Source organism: Xenopus laevis, chromosome 4S (assembly GCF_017654675.1).
Source record: "Xenopus laevis strain J_2021 chromosome 4S, Xenopus_laevis_v10.1, whole genome shotgun sequence".
Taxonomy (NCBI): domain Eukaryota; kingdom Metazoa; phylum Chordata; class Amphibia; order Anura; family Pipidae; genus Xenopus; species Xenopus laevis.
In genome coordinates this window covers 8511103-8538386 of record NC_054378.1, presented here as the reverse complement: position 1 = coordinate 8538386, position 27284 = coordinate 8511103, and the positions used below count along the sequence as shown (strand labels likewise).

Genomic DNA, 27284 nt, shown 5'->3' with positions numbered 1-27284 from the left:
CTCAAACAGCCTATACATGTTAGAAATTGAAAGCAGAAATCCTGATTAGTGATGGGCAAAGTTGTCCTGTTTCACTGAAAATTTCCTGCGAAATTCACGAAACGGTGTAAAATTCACGAAACGCAAATTTAGACGCCCACGTCAATTCTGACGATCGGGCCAATTTTGACGCCAGCGTATAAGTCAATGTTCGTCTGAATAATGTTGATGCGTGATGGTTTCAGTGCGCGTGACTTTTCTGACGGCGAGACTTGCCGCGAATTTGCGCCTGGCAAATTTATTCGCCCATCGCTAATCCTGATTGATTGCTATTGGCAACTGCACTGGTTCACGTAAGCACCTATATTATATTAACAAGTAATGTTACTAAATATGTAATGTAGGTGCCGGGGTAGAATCTGTAGTGGGCTAACAGGTATGCCCTTCGGGCCAGCAATCTGACAGTTGAGTTTATGTGCCAACCTTTCTGAGTTCCATGATGTATAAATTATAATCCAAATAGATCAGTGAGTCAGGAGCTTCATGTGCAGCATAATGAGACACAATGCTGTTGTAATTGACCCATTCCAATTAAAAGTATTAATAGCATACAAGGCAGCATTGCCAAATCTGACTCCTCACGAGTTTTATCACGACTTCTTGAGCTTTCTTCACAAAATCATGGCATTGGGAAGGATGATCTATGGCTGGGGGATCCTGTCTTGTGAATGGAAAAATAGAATGTTTGCTCTTTTGAGAAATGGATTTCAGTGCAGAATTCTGCTGGAGTAGCACTATTAACTGATGCGTTTTGAAAAAAACATGTTTTCTGATGACAGGATCCCTTAAGGACAAGGCCAGATGTGGTGTTTTTACCTTGCGTTTTTAAAAAAGCTCTGTCGGGCGTAAATACGCATAAACTGCACTACCACTGAAATGAATGGAAAACACATTATTGCAATTCTCAGATGTCGCTTGCAAGCCGAAATCCGCCACGGGACACCAGCATTGGCGTTTTTCAGTAGAAACGCCAATACGTCAAAAAAGTATCAAATCAATAGACTCTATAGGATCTGCCAGGTTGAAACCACACTTTACGTAAATACACAGGGTATTTTAAATATGGCGTCCAAATTCTCGCAAGATAAATGACGCATATACGGTTTTACAGCGTATTAGGCCGGTGGCATAATTATGTAGCGTATTGACGATCATTCCTGCTTTATTTTGAAAATAAATGCTTTTCTATTTCTAAATAGCTTCTCTATTTCTGGCCAGCAGAATTATGGGGAACGAGAACAATGAGAAGTGCATGTTGGGAAAAGAAACCTACGTGCTGCAAAACGCTTAAAAAACGCATGTTGGTGGTCGCATGTGGTTTCAGTGGCGTATTTACGCCCTAAGGTTCCACAGTATATATTAGAGAAGTATTGTATTGTCAGGTGGATAAAAACTGGGGTTCAGACCTGGAAAACTGCTGAAATAATTAAAGAAGGACAATGTGAGCTTGACTGAGGGCGGCAGGAAAGGAAAGAGAAAAAGTAGAAAGTGATAAATAGATGATATATTGCGCTGATGAAAAACGATTTGCTAATTAAGACAACAATCCTACAAAGCACTGCTGATCTCAAACTATACATCAACAAAACGTTGGCTAAAGGATGAGCGCACTGCTCTGTTCCATAATACAAACAGGTGGGTTCCCAGCAGATGCTTTTGTTGTTCCAATCAAAGAGAATAATATTATCCACAAAATTCCATGGCGTCTGATAATACATTACCTATTCAGTATTTAATGCCATTGATTAACGTGGGCGTTACATCCGGAGGGGAAATGTGCATAAAGATAGATGCTAAAATTTTAATTGTTTGATTAAACTGTGTCTATGGGAGACGGCCTTCCCGTAGCTTGTAACTCTCAGGTTAATGCCTTTTCGGATAATGGATCCCATACCTGTATAACAAAAACATATTTAAATAGTCTGCAACAGATTAAAGATCCCTACAGCACATGTGAGCCCAGTAAATCTGCATTTCTCACTGTCGGGCATCATAGACAGACACTAGCCTGATAACTGTACAGAGAAACATGGGCAGCCTGGGGCTGTTAGATTATAATCCCTAATATGCAAGTGACAGACACGGTGGCTTTGGTAATGAAGTTTATAACAGCAGCCAGATTAGATATTCACAGATGAAGATAACACAAGGGCTAAAGGTCTTGCTACAGTCTGCCCAGTGTTTGTGCAGACACCTCGCTTCCCTGTCAGATGCGAAAAAATTAATTATTAGCAACTTTTATTGTGAAATGAATAAAACATGTGCTCCTGAATGAATGCCTTTTAAGCACCCATTGTCATTGATAGTCGTCTCTCAAAGTAACCGCAGCAGCCAACACACACATTTAATGCTATATCCTGGGAAGTAAACATTAAAAAAAAAATTAATAAATAAAAAGTGGCAGACACCATTATTGTCTCGCCGCACAAATATTATTCTAGAGCAGGGGGGAAATAGAGAGAGACAAGGTTGGAGAGACATAGAGAAAGAAGAAGAAGAAGAAGAAGAAGAGAGAGAGAGAGAGAGAGAGAGAGAGAGAGAGAGAGAGAGAGAGAGAGGAGGAGGAAGATGAGAGAGAGAGAGAGAGAGAGAGAGAGAGAGAGAGAAGGTGAGAGAAGCAAGAAGATAGAGAGAAGGTGAGAGAAGGAATAAGTTAGAGAGAGAAGGTGAGAGAAGGAAGAAGATAGAGAGAGAAGGTGAGAGAAGGAAGAAGATAGAGAGAGAAGGAAGAAGATAGAGAGAAGGTGAGAAAGGGAAGAAGGTAGAGAGCAGTGGAGAGAGACATGGAGAGAGGGTAGAAAGAGAAGTGAAGGAGGAGGAGAGCAATGAATGAGAAAGATAGATGGAACTACGGAGGGAGTTGATAAATTATAAGGCAAAAGGACACTAAAGGGGGATGTAGAAAACTGAAGGAGAAGACAGAACTAAAAGATGGAGCAAAAATAGAATAGAGGAATGTAACAGCAGGGGAAAGAGATATAATAAGAAAGTAAGAAAATAGAAAAGAAAAGAGGGGGAAGAGAGAAAAGAGGGGAATGGGAAAGAAACATAGATAAAATCAAGTAGAAATGGAAAAAGATGGGATAAAAACTAGAAGAGAAAGAGAAAGAACAGGTTGCAGAATGAGAGAAAGTGAAAGAGAGAAAAGGGGAAGTTTGAGCTTTTGCTAGACTATTTAACCCTCTAGAGGCTCAGGCTGTCAGACACTGCAGATCAGTGACATGGCCGGCAGTGAAAGAGTTACTCATTCTCTCTCTGTACTGCAGGGAGACTTGTGTGATGCGAGTAATTCATTCAGTAGTGTGTCTTTTAGGAGGCTGGCAAAGTATCACGTGACGACCCACGTCAAAGAGAGTGGAAGAGACTAATGTGGATTCCCTCCCACATCCCATTCACAGCTCCAGAGGGCTGATCAGCCAGTGTGTAACCCCATTGAGTTACACTAGTATGAAATCTCTCTCTCTCCAACAAGATCCAATGGAGCCATTTAATGAAGAGATGCCATTACGTCCACCATGCAACTTCCACTATCAATAATTTAAATATCACTCGCTGAGAGCCCACGAAGACCGAGCCTGAATCATTTTTTGTTCCTTCCCTGTTGTAGCCTTTTTATTTTTTTTCCCAAGGAAAACTGGAAAGAAAACTTCTCCCAAACAAACAAACCAAAAAAAAAAATCCAAAATTCAAATTACAGCTGAGATCCCCCAATACAAGTGTGTTGATGTGTTCTATGACAAGTACTAACTAAAACAAGGTGGGTCCAATTCTTCTCTTTTTTATTATCTCCTGTTTCTGCAGTTTTAATGAGTTTTTGGCTGCCTCCCTGTCACACAACAGGGTACTGTTACCTGGAGCAGTCATTAATAAAAAATGCGGTTATTATCTTGATTGCATTTTTAATAGAAGAGGTCAGTAAGGGTGCGGTGTTAAAATAAAAGAAACATTTCTTCCACTAATTCTTGGAAGAACTGTAAAAAAAAAATGGCTAGTTTTATACTCTATGTAACATTTCTATTTGTTTTTAATTTTAGCATATAAAAATACCAGAAATGCGTTTCAGGATCAGTTTTCATTTTGTTATGGAGCGTTGTTTCTGATGGCTGAAAAAAATTAAAGAAAATGACTTTCTGAAATGTAATTTAATTTTTGTAGAAATATGATTTTTTTGAAGTCTTTCTGTGCAGAGCAATATGTTCTTTTTTTTTTTTATAGCTTCTAAGCTTTTACAGCAAAAAAACATTTTTATCCCAAATGTGCAGCCAGACCTCCCTCTCTCCCCTCCCTGCTCCCTCTCTTTCCCTCTCCACTGAGACTTCCATAAAGAAATTCCCCAGGTGGTTTGCATTGTGGAGAATAATAAGCAAATATTCAGTCTCGGGCTCTTTGAATGGTTGATTTACATCTGTGCAGTCGTTGCGTTCATTTTCGGCATCTTGGCAGAGGATATTAGGAGGAGGAATAAAAATGGGTCAGGGAGCTGCTAAAGTCAGGTACCTATTATTTTTTTATGATGTGCGTGTGTTGCTGGGGTAGAAAAAGCCTCCCTGTCTCTTTAAACAAGCAGCAGTTGTTGCCTAGAAGTTTTGTCCAATAGACACACAAAGGGAGTTCTAAATAATTTCTCACTGACAAAAGGCAAGACATTCTGGGCTTAAACGCCTTGCTAAACTCAACAAGCAGTAGGCAGGCAGAGAGAGAGAGGCAGCGAAGACAAGCAGGGGATCCTGATCCGACTCATGAAGATTTGATGAGATATTGGAAACTGGTGTCTATCAGTCAGACAGAGCATGAATTTGCTTTCTAATCTCCAGCATGGGAGGATGACTTTGCAGACAGAAACTTTGGTCAGGTTACCTGTCTCCGACTAAAAAAAAAATATATATACATATATGTATCTAAAAAAGTCTGGCAAAAACCACAAAAAGGTAGGACTATGATGATGGACTGATCAGAACGTACAGTGCAGGTACAGTGTTGACGGGCTTGTTGTTTATTAATGCTGTTGTTAGACAAGAGAATCTATACGTGTGTGTGTGTGTATATATCTCTCTGTTAGTGTGGGGAAACACAAGTTGTCGTTGCACAGTGCCGCAGGCGATTCATTGTTTTGGAAATTACTCCAGCATGACAACGTTTTGAGATGAGGGAGTTGGGTTTATTTTGATCTCCGCCAAGGAGCCTTTTGTCCTAGGGTAGGATGGAAATAATTGCATGTTTGCAGGGGAGGATTACCGTGCGCATTACAGCTCTCCCTGTTCTGCTCGGGTGCTCTTTGGGCATAACACAGCTCTTTTATTTTGCATATAGGCTCATTAGCCTGGCCCAGGGGAAACTCCTCCAGTCCTGTTCTGTTCTGCCCAGGATAGGTGGCAACGAGAGCACTTTTGTTTCCCAAAGCTGGGAAGGATTTCTTGTTCAATGACAATCGGGAGCAAACTGCACCTGCTTTTATTTCTAGGATCTCTTTCTGCAAAGACCAGCCTTGTACAGCTCCACTGTATGTGTCAGGACTCTATTAGAGCTTCTAGCTTGATTTTATCTCATTTGTGGTCCAGTTTTAGCAGCCTAGTTAATGCAGACACAGCAGGCAGCTAAATATGAATCTATATGTTTTGCTGTTCTTTTCCTTCTTAAAGGGGAGTCACATGCTCCTTCTGTTTCTGAGCCTGAAAGAGTGTGCGTGTTCCCTAGCACCTTATATAAAGGGAAATATTTCTTATATATATGTATATATGAAATGCCAGTGCCTGCTGTACAGTGCTCCGTTCCACTGGTGTTGTTATAAATGAGTTTGCAGATTGTCTCCCAGCAAACAGTTAAGGGAGTGCATGCTGCCAATTGTTCTCTACTTCTCTGTTCTTAATCAGAAGCCCCCCACCCCTCGTTCAACTTCAGCCACTCTTCCTAAATTCTTCAGTTATACAAATGTGCAGAATACAGTTTAGCAGCACCGGTTTTAACATTGTGCAGCTCTTCCAGTGAAAGTAAGTGCCCTATAAGTGATCCGACCAGAGTGATTCGCCATACAGCCCTACGTTTACCTGCACATCAAAAGAATGTGTTCTGTTCCCCCTCCCAGAAGAGCGACATCCACTCCTTGTATTTTCATTAGACCATTGTTGCGTTACAGAAGAGTGAGGGTGCCCTCTATGGGCCAGTAACGAAGCACTTGCTACCCAAATTGTTGAGATTCCAGCTGGATATTACCTAAAAAATGAAAATCCATTCAACATTAGAAAGAGTAAATAAAACATTGACAATTTCAGGCTTGTGCGTTCCCAAGACTTTATGGGAGTACATTCTTTCCAACCTTTGTGTTTTTACTCGCATAGTCCGAATACCACGTGGATAGAGAATGTCAATGTTATTGAAAGGCTGCACTTGAAATATTGTTTGGGAAAGAACAATATTGGTCTCTCTCTCTGAATATACAAGCAAACATTTCTGAGGTTTGGATAGGTCGAACATGGTTCCGGGATGAGTAAAGCCTTGTGCTTTTAATATCAGTAGCAGGGAAAAGTAAGGAACCATTGCAAGAATGTTTTTGGCACAGCACAGAGACAGAAGCTCAGTGGCTTCTAGATATTTGTAGAGTGACGTTAAAGCGGTAATCAAGTCATAGAACTATGAAAGCCTCCATAGAGATTCCAATATCCTATTCAATATATACGCAACATGCCTCTTGTTTATCCTGAATTTCCTTTTACAAAAAAAGTGGTACAAGCTCATATGTTGAATATATGAAGAATACAATCTGATGCAAGGCTCTGTTTGTAAAGAAGGCTCTAGTTTTATTTGGTAACTGTATTGTCTCGTTGCCTTTAACCCTCATGGGGCAAGCCATTCATAGAACTCTCTAAGGGTCCCAGGGATAGCACAAAAGTTATCCATTCTGCCTTTGATGTAAATAGCTCGGGTATTACAGTATTTATAAAATACTTTAAGGAGTTGCGGGCGCATTCAGACTGCTGCTGATTTCTGTTTCCCTTTGAGCATTAAGCATGGCAATGCCTATGAGTCAAGATGTGCTGATGCAAGCCGTGCAGTCGTTTGGTGATACCATAGCTCTGGTGTTGACAGGGCTTGTACACCGTATACAGGAGATCTAGTGGTGGATCCCCTATCATTGCTCACTTTGACAGGGCTAATAGTAGATATGCAAGAGAACAATCATTCCGGTAGGGCAATAGCTCTCAGTTCTGTTGTACACTGGATGCCGGAGCCCTAGTGGTAGAAATATTAGCATCTCTCATGCTGACAAAACAGATGATGTGCAAGTGTTCAGTATTGCTTATGGTATAGTCATTAGCTCTGCTGCAAGTACTCTGCACAGTAACGCTGCAGTAGCACTAACATGGATAAGGCATGTTTTGACATAACAATAAACAATGGTAGAAATGACTATCATTTCTATTACAATACTTACAGTAGTTCTTGCAGGTGAAACTGCTATCAACAAAATACTGGCATGGCTATTACAATATATTCAGCAACTACTATCAGCATAGGAATTGGTGTGCTATTACAATATTTACAGTCCTTCTGGCAGGTAGAGCTGCCAGCTACCGAAGTACTGGCATGACTATTACAATACTTACAGTAGTTCTGGCAGGTGGAACTGCTATCTGCACAAGTACTGGCATGGCTATTGCAATATTTACGGTCATTCTGGCAGTCGCAACTGCCATCTGCATAATTACTGGTACGGCTATTACAATACTTACAGTAGTTCTGACAGTTGGAACTGCTATTTGCACAAGTACTGGCATGGCTATTGCAATACTTACAGTAGTTCTGGCCGGTGGAACTGCTATCTGCACAAGTACTGGCATGGCTATTGCAATATTTACGGTCATTCTGGCAGTCGGAACTGCTATCTGCATAAGTACTGGTATGACTATTACAATACTTGCAGGAGTTCTGACAGGTGGAACTGCTATCTGCACAAATACTGGCATGGCTATTGCAATATTTATGGTCATTCTGGCAGGTGGAATTGCTATCTGCATAAGAACTGGTATGTTATTACAATACTTACAGTAGTTCTGACAGGTGGGACTGCTATCTGCATAGGTACGGGCATGGCTATTACAATACTTACAGTAGCTCAGGTATGTGGCACTGCTATCAGCATTGGAAATGGCATGTTTAATACAATATTTCCAGTAGCTCCGGTGGTGGAGCTATAATTGACAGTAAATATGATGGATTTGTAGCACTCACATAGTTAGTTTACTAAACAGTAGCTACATAGTTCCTGCTCTCAATTGTAGCTTTTTATAGCTATTACACCATGTGCAGGAATTTCTTGGGTGGAACAGTTTTTGCTGCTAAACAGCCCTTACCCTCTACTTTTTTGGGGGAAGACGTTGCACCTGATATTGGATCATTGCTGGTGGGATTTGTTTCCATTCATACTTTGGGCACTGATGTTGGGGTTCAGGCCTGGCTCATATCAGTGTTTTAATTCAGCCCAAGGTTATTCATTATGTTAGGATTTCATGTAGAACAGTCAAGTTCTCCCACTCCCATCTCAACAAACCTATTCTGCACTTTAAGTTGCTGCAATAAGAAAGGGCCTTCACCAAACCGTGGCCACAAAGTAGGGTTGTCAAGAATATCATTGTTTGATGTAGTGTCATCTGTAAGTGAATTGTTGTGGCTATGTTATCATGTCCAGAGATAATAGAATAGCAGTAGGGGAGGTTGCTATCACGTCTAGTGGTGGGATCATTACCAAAGAAGGAATGACTATGTAGCTGTCATGTCTGATTTGCAAAAACCGTAAAACTGGTATTTATCTTTGTGTTGAAAAATGTAAGTCTCCAAATGAACTTGCTCTGATGGCACATACTGTATCAGGAATGGTTCTAATTGCTGGTGCTTAAAGGAGAATTAAACCCCTTATTAAAAAAACCCTACCCCTAGCCTACATCCTACCCCGGACAAATGCCCCTAACTTTTTACTTACCCCTCGGTAAAGATTCAGGGCATCGGAGTTCACGGCAGCCATCTTCTTCTCTTCGGTCTTCATCGGGAAGTAAGTTCCGTATTGGCGCATGTGCAGTTGGAGCAGTCTTTGGGTTTTTGTCAACTGTGCATGTGTCGGAAGACATGGCCGAAGCATCAGAAGAAGACCCGATGACAACCAAAGAAAAAGAAGATGGCGCCCATGAACTCCGATGTCGTGAATCTGCACCAAGGGGTAAGTAAAAATTTAGGGGCATTTGCCCGGGGTAGCAGCTAGGCTGAGGGGGAGGAGGATCTATGTAGGGTAGGGTTTTTTTAATAAGGGGTTTACTTATCTTTTAATGTTGTCTAGTGCCTCAATAGTGCATAGACCATCTGGACATCATTTATCAAAACTGGATAAAGTTACATCTGGGCAGTAACCCATAGGAACCAATAAGTGATTAGCTTGTTTCAGCCATCTACAGATAGAACAGCAAGAGTAAACAATTGGTTGGATGCTATGGATTACTGCCCAGGTGCCCAGTGTTGATAAATGACCCCCAATGTGTTTATTCATTGTTCTCAGTTATGAGTTAAAGGAGAACTAAAACCTTACAAGTGATATGACTAGAATGCTGTGTGTTTTGTATACTAAACCTGCCTTCAACCTGCCGGTCCTTTGTCTCTTTATTTACACGAATTTCTTCAAGTCTTATAAGAAACAGTTCTCTCAGAATCTTTTTAACTGTCATATCAATAGTGCCCTCCTCCCTTCCCAGGGTTTTTAAAGCATCTCATAAGAAAAATCTGATGACTAATCTCTCCGAACCGGCTTCCAACCGACCTAGAATCTAAATCGCCGGCAGGATGGCATTTGGATCAATTTTTTTTCCAAAGTTGCCTCACGAGGAAACTTCGGGCGACTTTGGAAAGCGAAGAGCTCTGAGTGCCATTCCGCCGGCGATTTCTAGCCAGCGGGAAGGCAATTCGGGGATATTAGTCACTAGTGATGGGTGAATTTATTCGCCAGGTGCGAATTTGCTGCAAATTTGCGCAATTCGCCACGGGCGAATAAATTCTCCTGTGGCGAAATGGCCGCGACAATTCGTTGGCGAAAGTTCGCCCGGCGTCAAAAAAAATTGTCGCCAAAAAAACAGGCGCCGGCGTTAAAAACGGGCATCAGCGCCAAAAAATTTTTTCGCCGTTTCGCGAATTTTGCGGGAAATTCAAAAAAAATTTCGGCGAACTAAATCTCCCCGAATCTCCACATGTGTCTCTGCCCTTAAGTAAATGAAAAGGGTCTCTTTTTTAAAAGGATGCTGCGGACTTACTACCCCATATGCTCTTTCCTCGTAAGTACCCCTACAGAATTTTCTGACTCCCAAACTAAACAAAGCCTCATCATAAATGGCCTAGGATACTGAACGCTCTAATAAAAAATGTTCTCCTCCTGCCCACATCCCATGGACAAACCCTATTAATGATGATTAAGTAGCGTAGCTCAGGTTCCCTCTCACAACTTCCCCTTAAAATAGGCCATGTTTCAAGGGTCTGCGACACTGCACATGCTCAGTATGCTCTGGGCTGCTGTTGAGAATCTAAGCTTAGTGAACTGTCAGAAATCAGCTGATTCTAAATCAACAGCACTGAAGAATGCTCTTATTTCCTTGCTACCATGTAATGTTAATCTGAACTAGTCACTAATAGAATTCAATTGTGGATTTTATACTGTGTGCACACTCTACATGTGCTGTGAATCAGCAGAAGATGGGAAGCTGCTAATGGCACCTTTGAAGACACAGATCTTCACTGCCAAAGGACTGTGGTGGCCCTGGGCTGGAACAGAAGAACAAAACATAAGGCGTTGACCTTTTATAGCACCATAAGTGTTCAGGAGCACAAAAACAATCTTCACAAATGTGACTCTAATTGGCCTCAAGGTTGCCCCCCCCCCACACCATTAAAAAACTCTGCATTGGCCTCCATAAAGCTACCATATTTGGGAGCCTGTGGTTTAGAAGAAGATACAAGCCCTCAATGCTTCAAATGTTTGGGCTTTTAAAATAGCTTTGAGAAGAGAATAAATATATGCATGACAACATTACAAAATATGTTCATGTTGAGGCTTAGTTTGCCCTTTCTTACTGAGTTTTGCTGTGTGTAACTAGCAAGATGCCTAACACCCTTATTAACATGGGACCTTGAAAGGAATCTAAACCATGCGAGTCACCATAACTGGAATAATAGTCAAAAAGACTATTTGTTGTTCAACCTCCTGGCATGTTGTTTGGTTAAAATGGCACAGGTATGGGATCTGTTATCCGGAAACCCGTTATCCAGAAAGCTGGTTGTCTCCAGGGCCCCCCTCTGGACCCCCTGGCCCCACTACTGTTTTTTTTTTTATAGGGCCAGGAAATCGGGAGAGGGGGTCTGGCCCAGCGGGGGCCCATGAGGGCCGGAGCCCACCGGGCTTTTTCCCGGTGTCCCGCCGGGCCAGTCCGACCCTGGCTGTCTCCCATAGACTCAAATAATCCAAATTTTAAAAATGATTTCCTTTTTCTGTGTAATAATAAAACAGTAGCTTGTACTTGATCTCAACTAAGATATAATTAATCCTTATTGGAGGCAAAACCAGCCTATTGGGTTTATTTTATGTTTATATGATTTTCTAGTAGACTTCATTATCCGCATATCCAGAGCATTCTGGATAACAGGTCCCATACTTGTAATGTAAGTATTTCTAAGCAGGAATTCCTATGAGTTGATTTCCTATTTCCCATTTAAACATATTATGTATGGAGTGACATATATTAAAATATTTGTATTTATTGAGTATACAAAATTGCCAGATTATCATAACAAAATTATGGAAAGATCCATTATCCGTAAAACCCCAGGTCCCAAGCATTCTGCATAACAGGTCCCATACCTTCCAAATCACTGCTCACACTGACATTTCACTCATTTACATGTAACCAGGTCCCCAGACTGCACTTTATGATCTTGGATTATATTTGCTCACGGCACAATCATGTTCTGCTCCAGAGAAGGGTTTTTTTAAGGAATGTTTTAGTTGCATTTTGTTTAGGACTTCTCTCTTCTACTAGGGGAAAGGATACGTGTGCTATATAAATATTAAGTATGTCAGTTTAAGCTTTTAATGCTGCTGGGAATGTGGAAGATGTCTACATTTAAAGTGGTATTCCACCCAAAAGCTATTACATAATAAAAGACTATGCCATTCTAGGCATCTTAGCAATATACACAAATTAAACACTCTCATTGGTTTTAACATTATCTGTAATTGCTATGGAAAGCAATAACTGTCTGTTTACATTCTTTGCACTGCTGGTTCTGACATCTGAATCAATGCAGCAGAAGGGTAAAGGGACACTGTCATGGGAAAAACATTTTTTTTCAAAACACATCAGTTAAGAGTGCTGCTCCAGCAGAATTCTGCACTGAAATCTGTTTCTCAAAAGAGCAAACAGATTTTTTTATATTTAATTTTGAAATCTGACATGGGGCTAGACATATTGTCAGTTTCCCAGCTGCCCCCAATCATGTGACTTGTGCTCTGATAACCTTCAATCACTCTTTACTGCTGTACCGCAAGTTGGAACAATATCAGCCCCTCCCTTCCCTCCCAGCAGCCTAACAACTGAATAATGGGAAGGTAACCAGCTGGGAAACTGACAATATGTCCCTAATACAAGATAGCTGCCTGGTAGATATAAGAACAGCATTCAAAAGTAAAATCCAGGTCCCCCCAGTTACATTGAGTAGGAGAAACAATAGCCTGCTAGAAAGCAGCTCCATCCTAAAGTGCTGGCTCTTTCTGAAAGCACATGACCAGGAAAAATGATCTGAGATGCACACACCAATATTACAACTAAAAAAAATACTTGATGGTTCAGGAATGAAATTTTATATTGTAGAGTGAATCATTTGCAGTGTAAACAGTGTCATTTAGACATAAAAACTACATCATAAAAATCACAACAGAATCCCTTTAACAGACCTGGAGGAAAACTGACTTCTGCTATACTGTTTCAGGAGCTAGAAGCACAGAACATAAATAGATACACAATGTACTGCTATCAGATGCAATTACAAATAACACTAAAACTAATGAATATATTTGATATTAGTTGATGTAAGTTGAACAGTAAAACAGTTATTGGGTGTAGTTCCCCTTTAAAATACCAGTTCTAAACGCACTAAATTGACCAATTAAGATATAATTAATCCTTATTGGTCAATTTAGCGCTTACTCACATACAATAGGAATGGAAGCCATCTATAAACCTTGCAGTAATTGTGTTGCCTTGGTAAAATTCTACCCTATGGACATGACTATAGTGCTGGTATACAGTATGAGCCGGTTGAGTTATTGTCCTCTAAAGTCGTTTAGCCCCTGATTGAAGAACCAAAAAAATACACAGAACTGGTATATAATTAACCCTTATTGGAAGCAAAACCAGCCTATTGGGTTTATTTAATGTTAACATGATTTTCTAGTAGACTTAAGGTATGAAGACCCAAAGAAAAGATTCTCTATCCAGAAAGCTCCAGGTCCCGAGCATTCTGAATAACAGATCCCGTACCTGTATTAGATATTCTGCCCACCATAATACTAAAATGTATCTAAATATCTGAGGTCCAACTGATGGGCCTTCCGGTGTTGCAGAAACGCATCGACCATTGGCGAAAGGCTGCAGAGCAGTGATGGAATTGGAAGTGGCACGGCCATGGCACCCCTGATTGAAAATGCTGTCATCTTCCCCAGCTAAAAGGAGAATGAATGTAACGTCCAATTCAATCTGCAGCTGGCGTGGTACCACCCTTGACTGATACTTGATTAATATTTTCTACAGTGTTGCAGTTTTTAGCCTGTTACCACAGCGAGATCAATAGTCATCACTTATTTATGGTTCTAGTAACTGGAATTTAATGCACAGTGCGCAGTCAGACTCTATGCTGTTTTTATTTCAGGAGGTACTGAGGTAGATCCGCCAGCCTCCTGGATATACACGTAAACGGCATCTATTTGTGGCCGCAGTGAATATTTAGAAACAAATGAACTGTGAATTACGGGAGGGTGGTGGAGGGATGAGTAATTTTTTGGCAGTTCGGAAAACAAAATACTTTCTTTAGAACGTGTGAAAGACAAATATAGCTAGTTTCAAATATGGAATTGTGTCAAAAAAAAGTGTGAAATCTAAATCAAAATTGGCTTTAATACAAATATGTAATTAGCAGACATGCAATATGTCTTCCTCTGTGATCTGTATGTCACAACTCAGTAGCCTGTTACTTATCAAATCTCAGTAGCATGCAAGCCTGTGATTAGTAGTCAGCCTATAAGTGGGGCTAATTATTCATATGGAGTAGGTCTAGTCATCCTCTAGCCCTTTAGCTACAATTCCTAGCACCCACCCACAGACCAGTTACCACCACCACAAGGCTGCATCTTGGGCCACTCTGGTCTTGACCTACAGTCTCCATCTTGCTCTCTTCCCACCTTGCTATACCACCTGGAGACCCATATCTATTTGAAGCCCTAAAGGCCGCATGTTCTCAAAGCTGTATACGCTACTAACCCTACTAACTCTACTAATCATGGTATAAATTTACTTGTACCATGATCTACTGCAGAGGATTTTTTTTGCATTTCTCCCAAAGGTCATGACTTAGGTGGGACAGTCCCAAATCGTGGACTCCAATAAGGGAAAGGGCTGGGGTATCTTTGTGACAGATGAGTGCTGTAACTTGTCTAGGCCTTGAAGGGATTTTATACTCCATGAAATCCATGATGAAACAATGAGTTAGGTAAGCTATGTTTTTCTATTACCTTAATGTGTTTTTAGTTCCACCATCAGGAAAAAGGGGGACATCTGTAGGAAAATAAACGGAGCGAGAGAAACGCTTGGCCCAAGTTACAGCAGTTACTACACCCTACTCTGTAGGGTAGTAGATGTTCACGCTCTCTTTGAAGGTCAAACCTTTCATTACAAGATAACACTTACAAATAAAAACAAAGTTCTATTGGCCATTGAGCCAAAGCTTTAATAAAATATAGAACAACATTTAAGTGCTCACACCCAAATTCTATTTATTTGACCTTCGTGCTCAGCTTTTAAAAAGTACCTTGAAGAGCAAACTTTTCCTCAAATCTCACCCTAACTGACCATCAAGCTGAGAACTCCAAACCACTGCTCCAGGCCCCTTCCAAGGTGGGGCAGCTCAACAGTGTTTGGAACCACTGATGTAGGGAGTAATATCCATTATCAGAAGAAGGGGGTCTCTCAATAGAGAAAAACTGATGGCCTGAAAGATAGTCTTTGATAAATTGATTAGGGATGTCCAACCTACAGTGCAGCTTTTGTTCACTGAATAACCCAGAATGTCCCTGATAGCATTGAATTCAGGATTGCCTTTAGACATGCCTGATGTATATACTGAATATAAGAATAAATGCCCTTTGTTCTGGGGGCAATAAAGGCCCCCAGAACACAAAAAAATCCCTAACCTCTACACATATTCATACTGAGATAACACACAAATAGTGATGGAAGAATAAATTCGCGTGCCACAAATTTGCGGCGAATTTCCACGTTTTGCTGGCGGCGAATAAATTTGCGAATCTCCCGCTAAAATTCCCCGGCATCAATTTCCGATTTTCATGATTTTTTTGTGAAAATGTCTGATTTTCAAGGTTTTTTAGTGAAAACCTTCAAATTTCACGATTCTTTTGTGAAATCCTTCAAATTTCATGATTTTTTTGTGAAAACCTTCAAATCTCACGATTTTTGAGTGAAAACTTCCAAATATTAAGTTTTTTTCTTGAAAACGGCTGAATTTTTACGTTTTTTTCGGGAACTTTGCAATTTCACAATTTTTCACCAATTTTTCGCTGTTTCACGAATTTTGCGGGAAATTCGCGCGTTTTGGCAAAGCAAAATGGGAGAAGTTCACCCATCACTACACACAAAGCTTTGAGGGTACGTAAGCAGAGAACATAGAAATATCACCTCGATTCTTTAGGCAGGCAGAATGGAACAGAAATTCAATGGACGAATTTGTGTAACTTGTTGATTTATTTATATTGCAAAATGTAAACATCACTTATTTCTGAATGGAACCCCTCTCTGTCAGCCTCCGACGGCGGCTGGTAAGTGGGTATCTCCTCTAAATGGGGTAATTACTAACTTGACTTGTTTTCAGATGATTGCTGGGAGCACTCGGTTTTCTCCTTTTGTTGCAAAATTGCTGTTCAATTGGAAGGCTGAATCATCTCGTTCAGTAATTCCTAAATAAGCACTTTAGTTTCTGTCAAACTGTGAATTGCCTCCTGAAAAGGGGGGGGTGGCGGCTGAAAAGAAATTCAGAGTGCTTCCTTGTTAACAGCTTTGCAACTGAACCTTCACGCATATTTTTTTTCCTTTTATGTATGAAAACCCCCTTTTTTAATCCAAAATATATGAAAAAAGAATGCTCGGCTGGGGCATTGTTCTTGAGCTTGAGGGCAAGGTGGATCTCTTGTGTAGAAATACACTGGCACTCAAGGCAATTTAAGTGCAGGGTTACCCCTTGCTGTTTATTTTGTGCGAACGTGGTGAATGCGGGGTTGCCGTACCCTCTTACATTGTGCACCAGGCTATCTGAAGAAAAGAAGGAGTGTGCTCAGCTTTACTTTGTTCCAGTTCAAGGTGGATCTCTTGACACATAGTTACAGAGCTGAGATAATGGTCAAGATATAAAATTAAAAATAATTTAGACAGGTCTATGTTATGGTCTTTCTTTGCAATACTTATAACATCTTACTTAAAGGGGACCTGTCACCCAAAAAAATTATTCAAAATCCTATTTTATCACATTAGTCAAGCAAAATGAACTTTAACTACACTGTATAAATTATTTGAATCTTGTTTCCTTCAGTCTGGGAATTAATAATTATAGCAAGCAAGCAGCAGCCATTTTGTGGACACTGTTATTAAGACAGGCTTTGCATCATCTCAAAATCTTGTTTGTGCACCAGAATGGGGGACCCGATGTCCATTTCTATGCACTGGCTACACAATTAAATGTTAAAAAGAACAGGGGAATGTGGTGAGAGCAGTGACATCTATGAAGTGCTGAATGGAAAGTGAAAGTAATTGCCTGCCCCGCCTCTATGCCCATGGCATAGAGGCGGGGCAGACAATATTTGATTGACAGCTGAGATTTTTAAATGAGCTTACAACGGCCATGAATGCTTTAATAAAAAATAGAAATTGGATTTCATGTTTAATTTGAAAAGGACTTTTATTATACAGATGTTTGTGTCTGGGCGACAGGTCCACTTTAAAGGGATACTGTCATGGGAAAACATGCTTTTTTAAAAACACATCCGTTAATAGAATTCTGCACTGAAATCCATTTCTCAAAAGAGCAAACAGATTTTTTTATATTCAATTTTGAAATCTGACATGGGGCTAGACATATTGTCAATTTCCCAGCTGCCACAAGTCATGTGACTTGTGCTCTGATAAACTTCAATCACTCTTTACTGCTGTACTGCAAGTTGGAGTGATATCACCCCCCTCCCTTTTCCCCCCCAGCAGTCTAACAACAGAACAATGGGAAGGTAACCAGATAACAGCTCCCTAACACAAGATAACAGCTGCCTGGTAGATTTTAGAACAGCACTCAATAGTAAAATCCAGGTCCCACTGAGACACATTCAGTTACATTGAGAAGGAAAAACAGCAGCCTGCCAGAAAGCATTTCTCTCCTAAAGTGCAGGCACAAGTCACGTGACCAGGGGCAGCTGGGAAATTGACGAAATGTCTAGCCCCATGTCAGATTTCAAAATTGAATATAAAAAAATCTGCTCTTTTGAGAAATGGATTTCAGTGCAGAATTCTGCTGGAGTAGCACTATTAACTGATGTGTTGTGAAAAAAACATGTTTTCCCATGACAGGATCGCTTTAAAGATTAACTTTTGCATTAAGATGTAAACGTCATCCATTCATAAACCTCCTTTCAAAGATGAGGGAGACACATCCTGGTTGAACTGGTTGGACATTTGATCGGATGAAGGTTGTTAAAGTAATTGCACACGGGAAGGATAATCCAGCGAGTGTTCATTGCATGGGGTTGGGATCTTATGAGGCTGGTGACATCAACACTTTCAAAAAGCATATGAGTGGCCACCAGTTGAAGAACTTTGATATTATCAGTATAAAGTGTTAGTGTTTAATCTGTCATAATGGATTCCTTTAATTATCATCCCTTCCTATTCCAGAACTACATCTAAATATGCATCCATGAGATCAGTATAACTCCCTATTTCATGTATAAAACGTGCATGGTAAAGATATAGGAAACTAAACTAAAGCAAAAGTCATGGGCAGACTAGATGGAGCCACCGGTTCTTTTCATCATATTATATACTTTTCTGTATTAAGAGGGAAAATGCAATGGTCATAGAGGTGTCCTACGATACAATTACATAATGGTTAATATTTTATTTGCTCTTGTTTGATTTTGCATGTTCTTGAAAGAAACAGGTTGGATAAATATTTTGTTCCTCTACTTTCTACAAGTTGGTTCTGTCAGTCTGTCCGACACCATGGGATGTTCATCCAATTGCTTCTGATTAGACCAGGGATCCCCAACCTTTTTAACCCGTGAGCAACATTCAGAAGTAAAAGGAGTTGGAGAGCAACACAAGCATGAAAGTTTCTTGGGGTGCCAAATAAGTGCTGTGATTGGCCATTTGGTAGCCCCTATGAGGATTGTCAACCTACATTTAGTCTCTGTTTGGCAGTACACCTGGTTTTTATGAAACCAAAACTTGCCTCCAAGCAAGGCATTTAAAAATAAGCTCCTGCTTTGAGGCCACTGGGAGCAACATCTAAGGGGTTGGAGAGCAGCATGTTTCTCACAAGCTACTGGTTGGGGAATCACTGGACTAGACTCCATTTCTGCCACGCTGGAAACTTTACTTATGAACAGATCTGATCTAGGAGTTTGGACCAACCCGGGGTCATTTACCTGACCTGGGGCAGAATTGTAAGAGGACTTTGAGGCACAGGAGCATGTTTCTTAATACTTGTGCACAAATCTGTGCACTTCTGAGGGCAAGCTTAGGCCAGTCCATCTGTCCTTTGGTACAGGGCCCCTCTGAGGCCTGCATCCACAAACACTGCCTAACTTACATGTCTGAATGCCGTGCTAATTAGGGAACAACTATGGAGAGAGAGGGGGGATATCTACGTGCTTTCCCCATCAGTCCCTCATAAATACAGTGCTATAAAACACATTCAGGCATTGTACCCCCTTGGTACAAAAAACGTAATGGACCCGTAATGGTCCGTTCCAATTGGCACTGCAAGCGCTGTCGCTCTCTCTTCAATCTCGATTCAAGCTGTTAATGAGTTGGGGAACATGGTAAAGCTACTGATGTGGCAGTGGAGGGGGTGGTGGTTGGGGTTTGTTGGGAGAGGGAGCCATTGATGTTGCAGTCGGGGGCCTTGTGGTCACAGCCCGGTGGGTCCCGGGTTAGCCCAGACCAGATATTGACTGCAACTTTTTTTTGTCACTTTACCCTGCCTTTCATTTGACAAACACTAGACCTAGTGCAAATTTGTGCCATTAGTTTTCCACCTTGCAAATGTTCTGGGGCACTCCAACTCCAACAGGACACTATCACTCTTTGTACCTGCACCCCCCCCCCCAAAAAAAAAATCTTCCCTGTGCTAAACAAATCTCCATATACAAGTGTTAATGATAATCTTAATCTCACAGCCGCAGCACTTGGCAACAGACAATTAGCAGCCAAATCCCTGGTCTACTCCCTAATCGTTAGATGTTGTAGACTACATTCTGCTACAGAGACAGCAGTCACACTGGGGCACCGTATGGTTGATCACGGCTGCCTTTAAATGAACGTATCCTGTTACGCTTGGTTCGCATATGTGACAACATTAATTACAATTATCTAGGCAGAAGAAATTAACCTTGCAAGGTTTTTCTTTAGGAGAATTCCTGTTTCTTCCTGACCGCATGTCATTGTGTGGTCTGCTTGCAACGGAATTATGATACACACACATGGGTTCATGGTTTTTGTGGATTTTCAGGCAGCTTTTAAAAACCAAAGGGTTATACGATGAATGTTTTGCCACCCCATGGCAACCGTGATATCAAGCGTGCATCAAATGAAAATGTAATCTAGGCATGGCTAATTGATACAGCTGTTGTCAGATGGGCCTTGTCGGGCAGCCAGAACACTGAGTGAAGGCCACTCTAATACATTTCATGCTTTGGCGGCAGCTGCCATCATGAGATGTGGTTTGGGGAATTCTTACTTTCTTAGGATGGGTAGAAATATCAGTCATCATGAAGGCGATGGACAGTTCTATACATTTTCCAAGATTAGCATTTTCCAAAGATTAGCATTTTTGCCCATAGAAAGGGTGTCCGAATAATTTTGACGCGCAACAATTTTTACATGCGCGACTATTCTGGCCCAATTTTTTTGGACGCAACGTTTTTTTGGCAGCGAATTTTTGCAGCAGTTTCACAAATTTATTAGCTGCCGGAGAAATGCTAAAAATTCTGTGCAAATTTGCACCTAGCGAATTTATTCACCCATCGCTATCCAAGATCCACTGCATCAGTTTGCTCTGCATTAGCTAAACCTTGTTATCTCTTAAAGGCATCTTAAAGCAACATTGAAGTAGATGTTAAGGAATCTTTCAGAAAAAGGGCAATTGATCCGACTTTGTCTCTGATATACAGAATCCCAGCTATAAAGCAAGGCTGTTGTTTGCCAGTATAGAAATAGAAACAATTATACGAGTACCAGGAAATGGACATCTACTACACTGCTTTATAATATAAAGGTATCTGTTATCCAGAATGCTTGAGACCTGGGGTGTTATGGGTTAGATGTAATTTAGACCTCCATACCTTAAGTCTACTAAAAAAGTTGAAATAATTAAATAAACCCAATAAGCATGTTTTGCCTCCAATAAGGATTAATTATATCTTAGTTAGGCTCAAGTACAAAATACTGTTTCATTATTATAGAAAAAAAAGGAAAACAATTTAAAAAATGTTTCATGAAATTGGAGTCCATGGGAGATGGCTGTCTGGATAACGGGTTTCTGTATAAGGATCCCATACACATTATTTTAGGACAAAGGGATTTCCTTTTGCTTTATTATTTTCTGCTGTTAATTCCTCCTGTTTCCATGGTTCCATGGAGAACTTCAACAGATTGCAAAATGCCTTAAGGTGGCCATACACGGGCCGATAAAAGCTGCCGACAGACCGAGTCTGCAGCTTATTGGCCCGTGTATGGGGCCCCCGATGGGCTTCCCCGATCGAGAGCTGGCCGAAAGTCGGCCAGCTCTCGATCGGATGGGACTAAAAATCCCGTCGGATCGCGGCCGCATCTGTTTGTTGATACGGTCCCGCGATCCGACCGCCCATTCCCATTCGTTAGGATCCGATCGTTGGGCCCTAGGGTGGGCATATTGGAGAGAGATCACCAAACGAGCAGATCTCTCAGTGTATGGCCACCTTTAGTACCAGAAAATCTTATTTCCGCAATGTACATTAACTCCTGAAACATTCGGCAGCAACTACTTATAATTATTGTGATAGTGGGTCGTGGTGCCTTGGTTCTCCAGTGGGGTCTACGAGTCCCAGTCCGACACAGTTACCAGGATCTCTAGCCCTAGCACCTAGCATTAGTTACTTTGGTTCAGACACACTAGCCTGTATTTCCATGTACCGTATTTGTTCATTTCTACTAGCATCTAGTTATCTCAAAACATCTCCAACAAAATGAATGAATGAATAGGGGACTTCAATATGTGTTTATGTGCTCCCATCACACTTCCTAAATCCACAGGAACAGTTTGGGTTTGACCTTAGTTACTCAATACGCCCCCAAAGCAATATCAATGAGTGACTTCTAGACAACGTGAAGCACTTTCTGCAAAACCACTAGGATGTCAATTACAATAAAGCTCAGTTCAACAAACCTACGGAATCCGGATCGTGTAACACAAGCACTATTTCTCCCTGAGTAGCAAATAACAAGCTGTAAATAATTCACATGGTGGTTTGGGCGAACAAAACTTGAACCTATCTCTATCGCTCGATTTCCATTTTTGTTTCCAGTTGATGGTGCGGATTTGCATCTCTCGAAAGTAACACATGGGATTAGGAGTCAATCAAATCCACCAGTTGGTTCCTCAACCAAAATATTTGACCTTTCTTGCATGTTCTAAACGAAAGCACTACAAATAAAGCTCAACATCCACTAAGAATAAAAGGATATCACTTACTTTAAACCCGACGCATACAGTGCAACATAACAGTAGGTATTGTCATATTAGATACCTCCATAACCGGAAGTGTGAACATTTTCATAGACAACAGAACCAACAATTTATGAACTCATAAATAATGGTTCTTTATTGTTCTTATAGCAAATTATACATGCCATTCAGTAATAAAGTCTATGAATTAATGGCAGTGTTCATGATAGGACTGTTTTCTGCACACACACAAAGTGTCTACAGTATGTTCTATCCATTTAAGGAAAAATCAATGTGATGCAAACCATATATAAATAGCATTTATTTTACATTTCATCGAAATACATTTACTGGAAGAATCAACTGAAAATAATTCATCGTTAGACCGCTGGCCCAAAATACATTCCACTTATTTACCAAAAATTGTTCATCTAATCGTCTTGGTTCAGACATCATTACAGATGCCAGAGAACGATTTAAGTGTCTACCCTGGCCCAGTGCTTGTTTTACTTTAGAAGGTTTACTGTTTATACAAAAGTACTTGTGCAGTGGGTCTACTACAGTGATCCCCAACCAATGGCTCTGGAGCAACAAATTGATCACCAACCCCTTGGATGTTGCTCTTAGTGTTCTCAAAGCAGGTGCTTATTTTTGATTTCTAGACTTGGAGGCAAATTTTGGTTGCAAAAAACAGGTGTACTGCCAATTAGAACATCCTTTAGGCTGCCAGTCCACATATGGGTTGCAAAATAGCCAATCACAGCCCTTATTTTGCATCCCTGGAGACTTTTTTCATACTTGTATTGCCCAACTTTGAATCTGCTTTATCGTTAAAAAAAGATTGGTCTACTGTAAGTATCTTCATGGGCAAAGGAACAGATTCATTCAACTCAAGTTCCTCCTCAACTTCTTACATGTTTCTCATGGTCTATGCTACAATGTGTGTATGTTTTGACTGGGAATAGCCAACTTCAATGTGCTTTGGTGTCTACAGTAATAAGGGCCATTCGACCAAGAAATTGGGAAGTCGAGTAACGTGAGACACTATATTAAAGTCGATCCTGTGCCTTTTGGGAATCTGATAGCTAGGGATGCTTAAGAGCTTTCCAGCCATGTACTAAAATAGAGATATTCTGGAAGGCACCCAGTTTCAGATGAGGACTTTCTTGGTTTTGTTTTTAAACATTGTCTTATATATTGTTTAGCCATGAGCAGATCTGATTACTATAAGCTACCATAAAATTCAAGGTTTTTCAACTCTAGATAATCATTTCAGAGCTTAAGTCTAGCAAGCAAACAGTGGATCAAAATTGTTGAGTTGAGTTAGAAGACCTTTAAAGGCATCCACAAAAAGAGAATATTGCTTATCAGCTATCTCTTCTGATGACTGTTATAGCTGTAAATGGTTATTATACCTGTATGAATGATGAACCTCAATTCACTTCTAACAATGGCAGTACTCTGACCTTTTGCGCTTTCTACGAGCTTTAGAAATGGAAAGGTTCTATCTATTAAGTTTCTTAATTTATTATTCATCTTTTACTCAAGTCATTGTCTTCTTATCTGCAAGATGTACTTACTGACAGTGTGTCATTTTTAATTATTGATAACAATTATGAAGGTAGCAGTGTTGCAGTGGATATTTGACTTCCTGTATAATATATATATATTACGACGGCTCCTGACGACGGCTCCATGTGAGTCGAAATGCGTTGATGCACCATGCACTAATAAAAGCCCATTGATGTATATTTGAGGAGTCAATGCCGTGAGTGCTTTCGCTGGACTGATAGATATATATATATATATATATATATATATATATATATATATATATATATATATATATATATATATATATATAATTGCAGAAAATAATGTTCAAAATACCTGCAATGAATACAGGTGGTGTTTAATCAGAACTTCATTCCTTGATCTATGAACATGATTATTCATTTAGAAATCACATAATACCATAATGTTGTTTTGGAAACAAGTCATTTTTATATGGTTCTGATTAGTGAAGAGCTGTTGTCTGCAGCAAAATATATCAGATTTTCATAAAATTACTTGTTTTAAGCTATTTTCAGGCTGTCCAGCTTGCATTGTTAAGCTTATCTTGGTCAATGTGGAACCTCTGTTGTTCCTTGTTACTTGTTCTTGTAACTGTTTCCCCTAGAAAATATGCCCTTCATTGAAGATGATAAGGCATTGGAATGCAAAGTTTGGAGATTTACAGGATAATTAAGATGCTGCACTACTACTAGTGAAGAAGTGCATAATAAACCAGTATCAGGTTGGGGCAAAAAGGGCATATGCCTTTAAAGGGCATGTAAAGGCAAAACACTAAAATCCCATTTATACTTTCTTTAATGAAAAATAAACTTATCTCCAATATACATTAATTAAAAAATGTGTACGTTTTTGTTTGAGAAACCTGACTGTATGCAATGAAATTCTCCCTTCATTTACTACTATGGATAGGAATTGTCAGACAGTCCCTAACTGCTCTGCTACTTCCCAGCCATGCAGAACTCAAGCAGCTTTGTTTGTTTCCCTGTAGAGCAGTCGGCGACTGTGTAGAGATTTGTATTGAATTTTGTTTTTGCCTTTACATCCCCTTTACTGTTTCCAACTCCAGCTGCAGGGACAAAGATCATGGAGCCAGATTTAAACAGATAAACTGGGATTCTATTTGGAGGATTATTTTGCTGCAGCCACTGGTTCTGCAGAGTTGGAGAAAGTTTGTATTAAACAATACAAAAACTATAAAATCCACATTAGATTACATGACAACACAGGACCCAGTGCAGTCTGTATATTCTGATTATTAATCAGTCTCGCTGTATCGGCTTCTGGCAGATATTATTTGACTTGTGCTGCTTTGATAATTTATGATGATCCCTAAGCAGCCCAGACCACACTGAGCATGTGCAAAGTCTTGGTCTTGCAAAGATGTATAACAAAGTTACAAGATGGTGACCCCCTGTGGCCAACTTTGAAAGCATAAATCATTTGTTTGATTAGGCTTGTGGTGCAGTAAGTTCATGTTTATGTTTAGTATACAAAATACAGCATTTCTAGCCTTATTCTATTTTACACTTTAATTCCCATTTAAGGAATCGGGGCTTATAGCAAAGAAATGTCCCTGTTCCAACCTACATAGATTGAGGTTCCATATATATATATATATATATATTTTTTTTTTTTTTTTTGTTTTGTTTTTTTACCATAATGGTTTCCACTGTGTACACTTGAAAGCATTCCAAGAACTGGATGGGAAGCTAGTATTAATGAAATTAATGACGTCTGTGTTTTTAAGTAAATGCATCCGTTGTAAATCAAGAGAACTGTAAAACTTGAGTATATTTTTTTGTATCTTTTACTGGTTCATCTTGCAGCAGTTGAGTTGAGTAAACTGTCATAAACTCCCATAACCCTCCTACTGTGTATAAACCCCCTTACAGATATGACCTAGGTTCTGTGGTTGAATGCTACAATGTGGCAGAGTGAAGATGTCTTTCTTCGGGTATAGAGACCTGCATTTTCCCTAAACCTTCTCATTGAGGCACAATAAAGCAATATCAGCATAGGCATTTCCATCTACTAAGTACAATTCTGCAGGAGAATATGTGTACAGTGGTCTTTTTAATGTCTAATAAAAAGAAAGCCCATAAAACAGTACGTCAACCTTTGAAGACCCCACTTATGAATAAGAATTGACTGCAGCAAATCAAAATCAAGCCACAGGCACCCACGTTGGGTTTAGATGTCTCTGGACATTGCCAGTTACACCTCATTAAAATGACATTGGCACAAAGTATGTGTTCTGCTTCTTTCCATCTGAGTAAAGGAATGCTAACAGATTTTATGGGTTGTTTGATTTAAGAATAGAGACTTTTTGGATGCCAGTCTGTGCCACTGTGCTGCCAAGCTTTTTATCTGAGTTTTGATGCCCCTTAAGAAAATCTAAAGCAGTTGGTGAAACGGATAAAGATTTAGATGTATAAAAAAGTCTTCTTTTTTTGTAGCTGGTATCAAAATGTTTATTGGTTTCCGACTGTATAATGAGGCAGACCTTTTTTTTTTTTTCTTTGTGGATTGTAATGTGGCGGAATCTGTTGGAGTCTTCATATATGCCAGCACTTGAAAGGCTTCTGAAAATAGTCTCAACCCTTTGCTTAGAGCTATATAGGGTTTTGTTTTTCACACTGGGGCTGGATCTTGCAACTAGTAATCATTTCTGTGCCTGAATAGCTGGTATCAGAGCTGAAACGTTCTTCAACTGTGAATAATGAGTATTTTGTGCTGGTAAATAACACAAAAATGTCCTGTTAAAATGATGTAACAAACCAATGTCTGTTTCATGCTGTTCGTGCAGATGCCAAAGTGCCAGAGAAAAATGTAAACCCGCAGCAATAAAGAGCGTTGAAGAGCTCCACAGGTTACCAGCTCTAAATTCTCAAGTTGTTGACAAAGTTCAACTCATAGACCCAAGTATGGAGCCAAAATTAAGGTTCCATTAAGCCACCAAATCTTACAGGATTACAGGGCGTGATGGTGGTGGTAGAGCAACCGGTACGTTGGTGAAAAGGCATAGGCAAATGTTCTTTAGTCCACCATCAAATTCAATTTTAGTAAGAGTTGCCTCCAATATAGTACAGATCAATTCACCAAATGAATAACAATAATGTACTGAGATATAGGGGGAAATTCACTAAAGGACGAATTGCCTAACGCTAGCGTTAATTCGCTAGCGTAGCGCATTTTTGTTAATTCGCCGATTCACTAACGGACGCTGGCATAAATTCGCTAGTGTTACTTCGCAACCTTACGCCTGGCAAATTTGCGCAACGGACGTAACTACGCAAATTCACTAATGCGCGCATTGGTCTGAACGCTACCTTTTACGCCAGACTTCCTTCACCACCTCAGACCAGGCGAAGTGCAATAAAGTAGGGATTGCTTCC

At 40.2% G+C, this 27284-nt stretch overlaps 1 protein-coding gene across 2 annotated transcripts in view; it reads left to right on the top strand.

Moving 5' to 3' along the window:
• The window catches only part of LOC108715060 (brain-derived neurotrophic factor), a 64059-nt gene that overhangs the window by 20052 nt on the left and 16723 nt on the right, over nt 1–27284 (top strand). Inside the window, exon 1 of one of the 2 annotated variants that reach the window (XM_018259909.2) lies at nt 3651–3796. The exons of the other annotated variant lie outside the window; for it this stretch is intronic. The gene's annotated coding sequence lies outside the window, so the exon portion shown is untranslated. Of the gene's footprint in view, nt 1–3650; nt 3797–27284 lie in introns of those variants that run through there. 2 annotated transcript variants of the gene reach the window in all.